Genomic DNA, 11,652 nt, shown 5'->3' with positions numbered 1-11,652 from the left:
GATTCACTCAAAAACTGATTCATTTGCGAACGAAATTGAACGAAAACACCAGAAGGCCTATGTCAAGATGGACAGGTTGTGTGACATGTCTTCATCCTCAAAAACCACGAATAAAATAACACAAGGTAAAGTATAATGTAACACACTAAATATACGTTTTTACGTTAGGTTTAAACATGGTTTGTGTGGTGAATTTTAACGAAAACTTCGAAATTCAAAAGGCTAACGTTACGTTCACAAAGCAACAGAACACTGACAGCCGTTTTGAGTGTTAAATACGGTTATGTTCACACAGTTCACTTAGGAAATACTGAAAACCACATTTTATAACCAATAAATTTGATATCGAGCTTGTACTGTGTGAACAAAAAAGGCCTAACGTTAGTCGACAACTAGTTACCTCAAGCAGGCGCTTCGCGGGTTATTATTTGCAAGTTTTTGACGCAGATCTAAGAGGTAGAATAAATTATTTTAAATATTGTTTTTTTTTAAACAGTATTTGACATTAGGGACACATCTACTTAGGGATTATTCTAGACCCTTTTTATGTGGACTTTAACCTCCTGAAACTATCTGAACGATCGGGCCAGTGCTTCTTCCTCAAGAAAGTTTATCATTCTCATGTGCCTAAACCAGTTGTCCAGATTGGGAGACCAGCTAAAACTAGATACTTCCATCTTTAAGTAGTAAAGACCAACACCCGGCCATCTTAGGCTGTTTTTTTAGCTGTTTTTTTTTAGCTGTGTTTTTTCTCAGCCCAGACCAAAATGCGTGTTTTAGGTGTCTTAACTGTAAGTGCCATTGACTTGTATGAAGATGAACACTAATGTTTTTCTTTTTCTTTCCTTTTTTAATGTTAAAAACATTAGTGTGCATATTGATACAAGTTCATAAAGTCATGGCATTAAATGTTGCATGCCCTGAAAAAAATTGTTTGTTGTCTTGTTTGTTTTGCATTACAGATATCTAAACATCATTAAGTTGAGATGCATTTACTTTTGCATAGAGATGCAAACTGTAGATATGAAGTCTTGTGTTCTGAGAAATTTACAAAATTAAGTGAGCTTACACTTAAAACAAGAACATACCCTGTCAATGAAGAATGAAGACTTGTTTAAATTAAGTTGATTGTTCTTTTCTGAGCCCTTCGGCAGTTGTTTGTTCCTGTTTTTATCAAACGTACTTAATTTTGATCAATTTATTAGAAAATTTACCAAGTCTTATCTTATAGTTTAGTTAAATATAAGTGACATAATGACTTTGACTAGTTTCCAGTTACATCATTACTAGGTAATGGTTGCTTTCTCATAACATGGAGGTTAAAACCAGTGAAAAACCACTGAATGCAACAACATATTTGTACTTTACTGTACAGTCAAGCAGCAGTGTGATGACTATAACTAGTTACCAGTTACATCATTATTACATGATGGTTGCTAATAGATGACGTGTAAGTTTCCGTAGTGTAGTGGTTATCACGTTCGCCTAACACGCGAAAGGTCCCCGGTTCGAAACCGGGCGGAAACAGCTTTTTGGTTTTTTTTGTTTTTAATGAAACGTGTTTAGCTTATGAATGCGAACATACAAGATCTGTGTAAAACAATCTTTTAAAGTCTTAAAAACTGCTGAATTCAGAACAGCATACTAGCACACTGCTATGCTAGAAAGATATGCATGCTAGCATGCGGTTCTGGATTAGCATTAGCCCTCACAAAGTTTGTCACTAATTTCATAGTACCAAAACTGCTTATTTTTTCCATTAAGCAGCCTGTTGTACTGTGCATTTTTCTATAGGAAAAAGACACTCTGTTTTTTTTTTTTGCCACACTCATGAAAGAATTATTGCTAAATGTTGTTTTCCAAAATCTGAGACAGTCAAATGAGTATTTTTAATATTTTTTCAACAGAAAAAACACCTTTGAGAGCTGATGGGAGCAAAATGTCCATGGTGAAAAGATCTAAATGACTCTTATTCTCAACACATTTACAGTTGCAAGCTGCAGATGTACTGCTTCAAAATGAGTTATCGCTAATAGTTGAGTTATTGGCAAATTAAGAAATTGAAGTTTTCTTTACAAAACAGCCAAATGTTTGTCTTTGTCTGTCTTCTAAGTAAATTTTTGGTGTACAATTTTATGTTCTAATATTTACAAGTGTCTTACATGTAAGTTTCCGTAGTGTAGTGGTTATCACGTTCGCCTCACACGCGAAAGGTCCCCGGTTCGAAACCGGGCGGAAACATCATTTTTGCAACTATCAGTTTATTTTACATCCGTAAATTATTCTGTCATTTCTCATTTATGCTATAATTTTGAAAAATCATTTTGATTTTCAAAGGCCTGCACACTAAATACAAAAAAACATTTGTTTATAATGATTGTAAAACTCAACTTATCCTCCACAAGATGGCGCAATAAAATCAGTAATGTGGCACCCATCAGCAGTCTAGTTCGTACACAGTGTTCATCATTCTAAGACATAACGGTTATTCTTGAATACATAGTGGTCTTGACCCTCCTAACCTCTATCTTGCGCTCTCACTGCTATCTATCTTATTATTATCTCTTCGCTACTTCTGTTTTAACATCTTTCTCTTTCTTTCCATTGCATTTGCCAAAGGTTTTTTCCTCTGTATTCTCTTTGATCTTCTTTTCTCCTCTTCCCATGGCCTTAGAAGCTCTAATAAGACTCTTGCTTTGGCACCTCATGACCCGTCAGCCACAGTCAAATTCAAATGACCAGACGTGGACGTGTTCTGTCCACCTCCATTTGTTTTTTCCTTTTTTTGGTATTTGCACGCTGAGAGAAACAGTCTCCGTGGCTGCTGCAGCAGTCTTGTTTGCCTTCTGTAGTTTCTGGCAGTTTAGAGGCGCTTTGATCAGTGGATTGAGCGATGGTAGATCGGCCCGCCCTGACGATAGCTGGGTCGCTCCGCTGGTACGCTGTGCCACAGAGTCTGCAGCCTGTTTATTTGCACTGGTGGAACAGAACAGCTCAGTGTGCCAGCAAAAAGCAGTGTATCTCATTAAGGGGCCAAGCATTACAGGAATAGTTTACCCAAAAATGAACATTTCCTGAATATTTACTCACCCCTAGGCCATCAAAGATGTAGGTGAGTTTGTTTCTTCATCAAAACAGATTTGGAGTACTTAAGCATTACAATGGATCCTCTGCAGTGAATGGATGCCGTCAGAATGACAGTCCAAACATCTGATAAAAACATCACAGTAATCCACAAATAATCCACATGACTCCAGTTCATAAATTAACATCTTGTGAAGCAAACAAATCCATCATTAAGGCATTTTTAATTTAACCGATACTGCTGGCTGAACTGAAAATCCAAAATATTGCTACATTTCTCCAAATCTGTTCCCAAGAAGAGACAAACTCATCTACATCTTGGATAGCCTGAGGGTGAATACTTTTTTTTTTTTAAGCAAATTTTAATTTCTGGGTGAACTATTCTTTTAACACATTTGCATGTAATGAATTTGATGGCAAAGACGCCACAGGAGAAAACATGCTATTAGGTTGTGCTTCCTTTAGTCACGGTGATTGGAGTGTACAGAGAAAACTGTCTACAAAACAAAGCTGTTCAAATTGGTTTGTTTTTAATGTTTTTTGCACTAATTATACTACAACAAAAAGTTGTAGTCCACAGTTTCTGAAGGATCATGCAACACTGAAGACTGGAATAATGGTGCTGAAAGCTTTGCTAAATTACATTTTAATATACATTACAAGTCAGGTTTTTGAACAGTAAGATTTTTAATATTTTTTTTAAAGAAATTTTCTTCTGCTCTGCATTTATTTGATCCACAATACAGTAAAAGCAGTAATACTGTAAAATATTTTTACTATTTTAAATAACTGCTTTCTATTTGAATATATTTTAAAATGTAATTTATTCCTGCAATCAAAGCTGAATTTTCAGCATCATTACTCCAGTCTTCAGTATCACATGATCAGAAATCATCTTAATATGCTGATTTGTTGTTTAAGAAACATTTTTATTATTATTATTATTATTATTATCAATATTTAAAACAGATGAGTACATTTTTTCAGAATTCTTTGATGAATGGAAAGATCCAAAGATTAGCTTTTAACTAAAATAAAAAACTTTTGTAACATTATACACTATACCATTCTAAAGCTTGGAGTCAGTATCATTTTTTTTAGGAAAGAAATTATAGAAATGAATACTTTTATTTAGCAAGGATGCTTTAAATTGATCGAAAGTGATGATAAAAACATTTATAATGTTACAAAAGATTTCTATTGCAGATAAATGCTGTTCTTCTAAACTTTCTATTCATTAAAGAAACCTGAAAAAATTTTATTCAGCTCTTTACAACATAACAACATAATAATAACAATAAATGTTTTTTGAGCAGCAAATCAGAATATTAGAATAATTTATGAAGGATCATGTGACTGGAATAATGATGCTAAAAATTCAACTTTAAAACCACAGAAATAAATTACATTTTAAATTATATTCAAAAAAAGAAGAATTATTTTAAATAGTAAAATATTTCAAAATTTGAATCAAATGCAGGCTTGGTGAGCAGAAGAGACTACTTTAAAAAACACTAAAAATCTTACTGTTTAAAAACTTTTGACTGGTAGTGTATAATCAAATATAATACAATAATAATAATATTTTAAATTGCAATAAGGTTTCACAATATTACTGTTTTTACTGTATTTTTACTGTATTATAAGAGACTTTCAATCATTTAAAGTTGAAGATGACAAAACTGTAAAGCATGCTTATAATAAACAAAACAGATATTGTGCTTTGGTGTGGACGCTAATATAGCTTTAGTTGTCTTTATAGTTTTTGTCCTTGTTGTGAACAGGCCTTTATACTTAAATACATATTTAGTGATTCTTTACTGTGTTTATTGAAAATAAAATACACATTTAGTCTAGTTAGGTTATGATAAACACAATAAGAGTGGTATATTGCTAAACACCCCACACCGCGGCCCCATAACACATTACTGTAGACATTACATTACTGCAACAAGAGTCCAATCCAGTTATAACCAGATTAATGTTTCTTATAAGAGGGATGCTTTGTGTTATCCTATCCACAGCCCTATAAACCGAACACTGTCAATAAAGCCCTCGCTCTTTCTTGGGAAGGAATTAAAGGATAAGAGAAGCACTCGTTTATGGAGAGACATGCACACATAAAGATTTCCCATGAAATCCATGGCTGTTTGTATCTTAAACATCCCTCTTGTGAAATTGACCCTCATGAATCAAGCAGCTGTATTGACATGCTGAGTTTCTAGAGCCGCACATGTGGCACTTTTCCTTTCATTTTTATAATTAGAGCATTTTTAATCAAGAATTAAAAACTCTAATTTGTCTGCCTGTCTGTCTACTTCTACCTTTTTAACTTTAAGATGATTGTTTGGTCAGGTAAACATTTAAAGTCAAACTTTATTTGTCTGAATCATGGCAAGAATTGAAGACAAATGCTTGAAGAATTTTTGTTCCTAAAAAGTTACACTAATTTACAATAAACATTCTTTATTGGCATTGATGGTTCCATGAAGAACCTTTGACATCCATGCACTTAAAAGTAAAGATTAAAAAGCCATAGAAGAACCATTATTGGTTCCTCAAAGAACCTTTCAGTTATCAGTTCTTAAAAGAAACGTTTTTCCGGTGTTATCCACTTGTGATTGGATTGACAAAAACATCTTAAAGGGGTCATGAACCGAGAAACCAAAATGAATTTGATTCACATATTAAGAAGTCATTGTACTATAAAACATCTTGTACGTTTCAGAACTCAAAGCTTTCTCATTATTCTAAAAACAACCTATATTGAAGCCAGTCTGCCAAAATGACAGGTTGTGGAATGTGCCACTCTATGATGTAGTAGTGTAGCTAAACACCGCCTCCGCAGAAGAAGATCAATGCCCACAGATTCTCGCATACAGTAAATAACGAGAGAGGCAACAGGGCTCTACAGTGGGATTTTTAGGGCTCTTTGAAATCCGTTTTATTTTTTCCCAAATTCCGTTGTATTTTTTTCCAAATTTCATTTTTTTCATTTTAATTTTTTCTGGATTCTGTTTTTTCCCTATTTAAATTTTTCTCAACTTCTTTTTAATGGTTAAATTAAATTTTATAAATCAAAGAGCTTATCTAATTAATTAAAATCATGGGTTTTTTTTTACCCTTAATCAAATGAAGGCATAAAACATTGAATTATTGAAAATTAAGCAAACTTTTTGTTTGGCAAACAAAGGGGAATTTACTATTAAAATTAAAACATGGAAGAAATGTTGTGTGATTATACCCTAAAAAATAATGTTTGTTTCATTTTAGTAGTAGTAGTAATAGTAGTAATATATATCTGGCACAATGTCTTCAAGTTAAACTGGACTTTTATTTTGACAGGTTGCCTTGTCTACCTTTACATTTCTGTGTGTTTATGATATAACGCTAGCTTTCCTAAAATGGAACGGTCAAATGCTCATGAAGTGACTCTCAGCAGATATTGTTCATGTATTTATGTCCTCATTTTGTGAGACGCTGAAATCACTGCAAGCATCACGTGCACTTCAGTGTGTAGTAAACAAAACTGCTTGTCTATTTGTTAAAACAGAGACACGCAGAACATAAGGATTCACATTTAAATGGTGTTTTTGCAGCGTAATATTTACAGATACTAGTCCATATTGTGGTTTAATTTGAGTGTAATGACAAACTTTTGATTAATTCATTCGAACTTTGGCAAATTCCATGACATTCTGCATTATTCAGTAAATTCCGTTTTTATGACTGGATTCCGCGATTCCGTCCGCGAAATCATAGGGCCCTAGATTTTGTAAATAATATTGAATTAATACAACAGTTAAATAAACAAGAAGCTAATATTAAGTGAGCCAACTGAGCCGCTGTGCATCTCCATTTAAACAGCGGTGTCTCGTTTCTGAATAAATGTGCATTTTGAAACGCATCTAGTGAGTCAATGATTACATTTCCCATTCATAAAGACAGTCACTTGCTTTATTCCTGAATGAATCAGCCGTTCGAATGAATCGAATGAATGATTCAGTAATTAAATCGGGCACCTACTGGCAGTTTTAGTTTCATTTATAAACTATCTTTTCAGTTATTTAAATCATTTAATATTTCTATATTAAAACTTTTATGTTTAAAACATTAATCTCAACATGAATTTATGAATTTGATTGCACTCATGCCACCTCTGAGCCTCATTAAACATATGAAAATACACTTACAAGCCACTTTTGTGTTCTTCTGTGCCATCTCTGCAGTACAAATTAATTTAGTTAATACTGATTTCATTTGATTGGTAACTTATTTTTCTTATTTTACTTGTTCTTACTCTGTTGTTTTAATTATAAATGTTACAATTTATAATAATAAAATGTGACATACTTTTAATAAAGTTAGAAAAATGCAATTACAAAGATAAAAGCAAAATTCCCCTGTAAATCACAGGAACACAAATTAGAGCTTTCTGATCCTGCATAGACAGCTATGCAACTACCATGTTCAAGGCATAGAAAAGTAGTAAGGACGTTGTTAAAACAGTCCATGTGACATCAGTGGTTCAACCGTAATTTTATTTTTTGTGCGCACAAAAAAAATAAACTTTTGTTCAGCAATTTCTTCTCTTTAGTGTCAGTCTTGTACACACGTTCAGGAGAGTATCACGACATATGTGTGTGCATTCCACTTTTTGCAAAGAAGGGTTGTTCCGTTGCTGTCTATGAAGGGTTAGAAAGTTCTCAGATTTCGTCCAAAATATCTAAATTTGTATTGAGAAGATGAACAAAGGTCTTACACATTTGGAACGACATGAGGGTGAGTAATTGATGACAGAATTTTCATTTTTGGGTGAACTAACCCTTTAATACCAGGCGTAAACAGGGCTTTAGTGTCAAAAACATTTTAATAATCTAAAGAACCTTCAGTGTAATGAAGAGATTCCATGGATGTTAAAGGTTCTTAAGAACCTTTATTTTTAAGTTTGTGGAATCTTTCTATTCCATAAAATTTTCATTATAGTGGACAAATGCTCTTTAGACTATTAAAATGTTTCTTTCAAAAACTATTCACTGAAAGGTTCTTTATGACATTTCTGTAAAAACCCCCTTTATTTTTAAGAGTGTATATGTGAATCAGGAACTTTTCACTGTGTTGTAGAGTAAAACTCTTCATACCAGTTTGCTTCAAGTGTGTTTGTACCCGCAGTAGGTCTACTGCATTGCCTTGGATCCACTGTGTATCATACTGAAAGGATCATCTTTCAATGTAGCGCTTTAAAGAAGCCTTTGAATGTACCCACCTTGATATGAAAGTTAAATCTGAGTATATTTTACTCAAAGGCCTTGTTGCTGTGTTTTTGAAAAGCATGAAAGTTCACCCGTGTTCATCAATTCATTGCAAAATCATCGCAGTTGTTTTTCCCCCTCTTCCAGGCACCTTGAGCTTTTTTTTCAACATCAATGCATCTACAAGGTCCCGCTGCACCGCACCTCCTGATTTTCCCCATTAAATAATCAAACCTCCTTTGAGAGTCTCGTCTTTGTAGTCTCTCTTCAGGCAGGAAACAACACAGAGAGTAAAGGGGGATTTCTAACTCCACAAAAAGTTGAGAAGTTGATGTGAACTCTTGTAAACCATCAGAAATATATTCTTTCAATCAGATGGTGATTTGTCTGAGTGACTGTTTGTGTGCGACTCGAGTGAATGAAATGTTGTGAAAGAAACCGAATCTGTGTCACTGTTGATGCGCTCAAGCTACATTAGAGCTCTGTCATCTTTGGAACAGTTTCTCATTAATTCCTAAAGTTCTGTGTGTAGAAATGAGGGAAAATTGTCTTTGAAGTTGCGTGGAGCGTCTCAGGAGACCTGGAGGCCTCAGGCTGGACTTAGCCAGTGATAAGGGAGATGTTGCTTTGAAAGGGAATCGTTCCACTCGCCGCTCATGTTCAACTAGGCTATCACATGGTTGCACAGCATACGCTGATACAGAAAGGATCGCTTGCTCCAGTGTTTGGTAGGTCATGATTCAGTGATGCATTTGATTTACAAATTCTATAGACGAAGTTTAGATTCATATTCTGAAAATTTGCAACACATCAATGTTGTGACCTTTTTATATGTTGTAATTTATGTTGTAATCTTAATCATTTACAATTATTAAGAATTATTAGGACAGAACTGCTTGTGGTTTCAGCCAACCCAACACTGCATCACAATTTCCCCATTTTTCTAGAGGCATCAACCAAAGCACCTTCTAAGACAGAAGGTGAATTACTGCCCAGACCTGCAGATTTGTCTTATACATCATTAGGAAGGCCAGGCATTTCCTTTGGGACGTGCTACACAACTTCTTGTTCAAGCTCTTGTTCTTGTTCTTTCTTGGCAGGTCTTCCAGCCAGTTCTATCAGACCTCCGCAGCTAATTCAGAATGTGGCTGCAAGATTAGTCTTTAACAAGCCGAAAAGTGTTCATGTCACAAAATCACTGAAACTTTTACCTTAAGTGTTCCTTGCTGCTGGAATGACCTGGCCAACTCGGTCCGAGCAGCTGAGTCTTTAGCCATCTTCAAGAAATAGCTAAAGACACATTCCATCTTACTTTTGACCCTCTAACACCATCATTCTATTTCTATTCTATCTGCTTGTTTTGTTTTATTCATTATATAACAATATGATCCTCTTACACTAGCACTTTATACTCAATTTCTATTCTATCAACTTGTTTTTTTTTCATTTATTAAAAAAAAAAAACCCATAAAACCATAAAAACCCATTAAAAAAATAATTACCCTTAACACTAGCACTCTATTCTATTTCTATTCTATCTGCTTGTTTTCTTTTATTTTTTATATAAAAAATTTGACCATCTAACGGTAGCACTTTCTGTTCTAGATCTATTCTATCTACTTTTTTATTATAAAAACCTGACCCTCTGACAAAACAGACTTTTTGATTTAAATTCTGTGTGCTTGTTTTGTTTTATTATATGAACAATTTGACCCTCTAACTCTAGCACTCTCTATTCTATTTCTATTCTATTTTGTTTTTATTGATTAAAAACTTGATCCTCTAACACTTGTACTCTCTATTCTATTTCTGTTTTATCTTTTTTTCTTTTTATTTATTTAAAAACTTCACCCTCTAATACTTGCAATCTCTATTCTATTTCTATTCTGCTTGTTTTCTTTTATTCTATAAACAATTTGACCTTCTAACACTAGCATTCTCTATTCTGTTTATAATCTCTACTTATTTTCTTTTTATTTAAAAAAACGACCCTCTAACACTAACATTCTCTATTCTATTTCTATTCTATCTGCTTGTTTTGTTTTATTATATAAAAAAAACTTGATCCTCTAACACTGGCCCTCTCTATTTTATTTCTATTCTATCTTGTTTTATTTTTATTTATTAAAAACTTGACCCTCTAAAACTAGCGTTCTCTATTCTGTTTTTATTGTTTTATTATATAAAAACATTTGACCCTCTAACACTATTCTATTTCTATTTTATCTTGTATTCTTTTTATCTATTAAAAAACATGACCCTTTAACACTAGCACTATCTATTCTATTTCTATTCTATTTACTTTTTTAAAATAAAAACTTAACCCTCTTACACAACACACTCTATTCTGTTTCAATTCTATCTACTTGTTTTGTTTTATAAAAAAAATGACCCTCTAACAGTAGCACTTTCTGTTCTATATCTGTTCTGTCTACTTTTTTATTATAAAAACCTGACCCTCTGACACAACAGACTTTTCAATTTCAATTCTGTATGCTTGTTTTGTTTTATTATATGAACGATTTGACCCTCTAACTCTAGCACTCTCTATTGTATTTCTATTTTATCTTCTTTTCTTTTTATTTAAAAAACTTGACCTAGTAATACTTGCAATATCTATTCTATTTCTATTCTGCTTGTTTTGTTTTATTATATAAAAAACTTGATCCTCTAACACTGGCACTTGTTATTCTATTTCTATTCTATCTTGTTTTTTTTTTTTTATTTATCAAAAAACTTGACCCTCTAACACTAGCGCTTTCTATTTCTATTGTCTCTATTTTATTTCTATTATTTGCTTGTTTTCTTTAATTACTATAAAAAATGACCCTCTAACACTAGTGCTCTGTTCTATTTATATTCTGTCTACTTTTTTAAAAGTAAAACTTAACCCTCTTACACAACACACTCTATTCTATTTCAATTCTGTCCACTTGTTTTGTTTTATCCAAAAATTGACCCTCTAACACTAGCACTCTCTGTTCTATTTCTATTCTATCTATTTTCATTATAAAAAAAACTTGACCCTCTAACACAACACTTTAATTTCAGTTCTATCTGGTTTTGTTTTATTAGATAAAAATGTTGACCCTCTAACACTAGCACTCTTTATTTTATTTTTATTCTATCTTGTTTTCTTTATATTTATAAAAAAAAATCTTGATCCTCTAACACCAGTGTTCTCTAATATTTTTCTATTTGCTTGTTTTATTTATATTTTGTTTTTATAAAATAATAACTTGATCCTCTAACACTAACTCTCTCTATTCTATTTCTTTTATATCTACTTTTTATTCTTTCATTTTATTATTTTAAA

The 11,652-nt window shown here is 32.8% G+C and overlaps 2 non-coding genes across 2 annotated transcripts; both read left to right on the top strand.

The window, feature by feature from the left end:
• Positions 1-1,454: 1,454 nt before the first annotated feature.
• On the top strand, positions 1,455-1,527 carry trnav-aac (transfer RNA valine (anticodon AAC)). Its single transcript has one exon. It is a non-coding gene; the product is annotated as a tRNA-Val (tRNA).
• A 641-nt stretch (positions 1,528-2,168) lies between these two features.
• On the top strand, positions 2,169-2,241 carry trnav-cac (transfer RNA valine (anticodon CAC)). Its single transcript has one exon. It is a non-coding gene; the product is annotated as a tRNA-Val (tRNA).
• The last annotated feature ends 9,411 nt before the right edge of the window (positions 2,242-11,652 follow it).

The sequence above is a fragment of the Labeo rohita genome, chromosome 13 (assembly GCF_022985175.1).
Source record: "Labeo rohita strain BAU-BD-2019 chromosome 13, IGBB_LRoh.1.0, whole genome shotgun sequence".
Taxonomy (NCBI): Eukaryota; Metazoa; Chordata; class Actinopteri; order Cypriniformes; family Cyprinidae; genus Labeo; species Labeo rohita.
The sequence above is the reverse complement of the archived record's forward strand: the minus strand, read 5'-3'. Positions and strand labels throughout refer to the sequence as shown.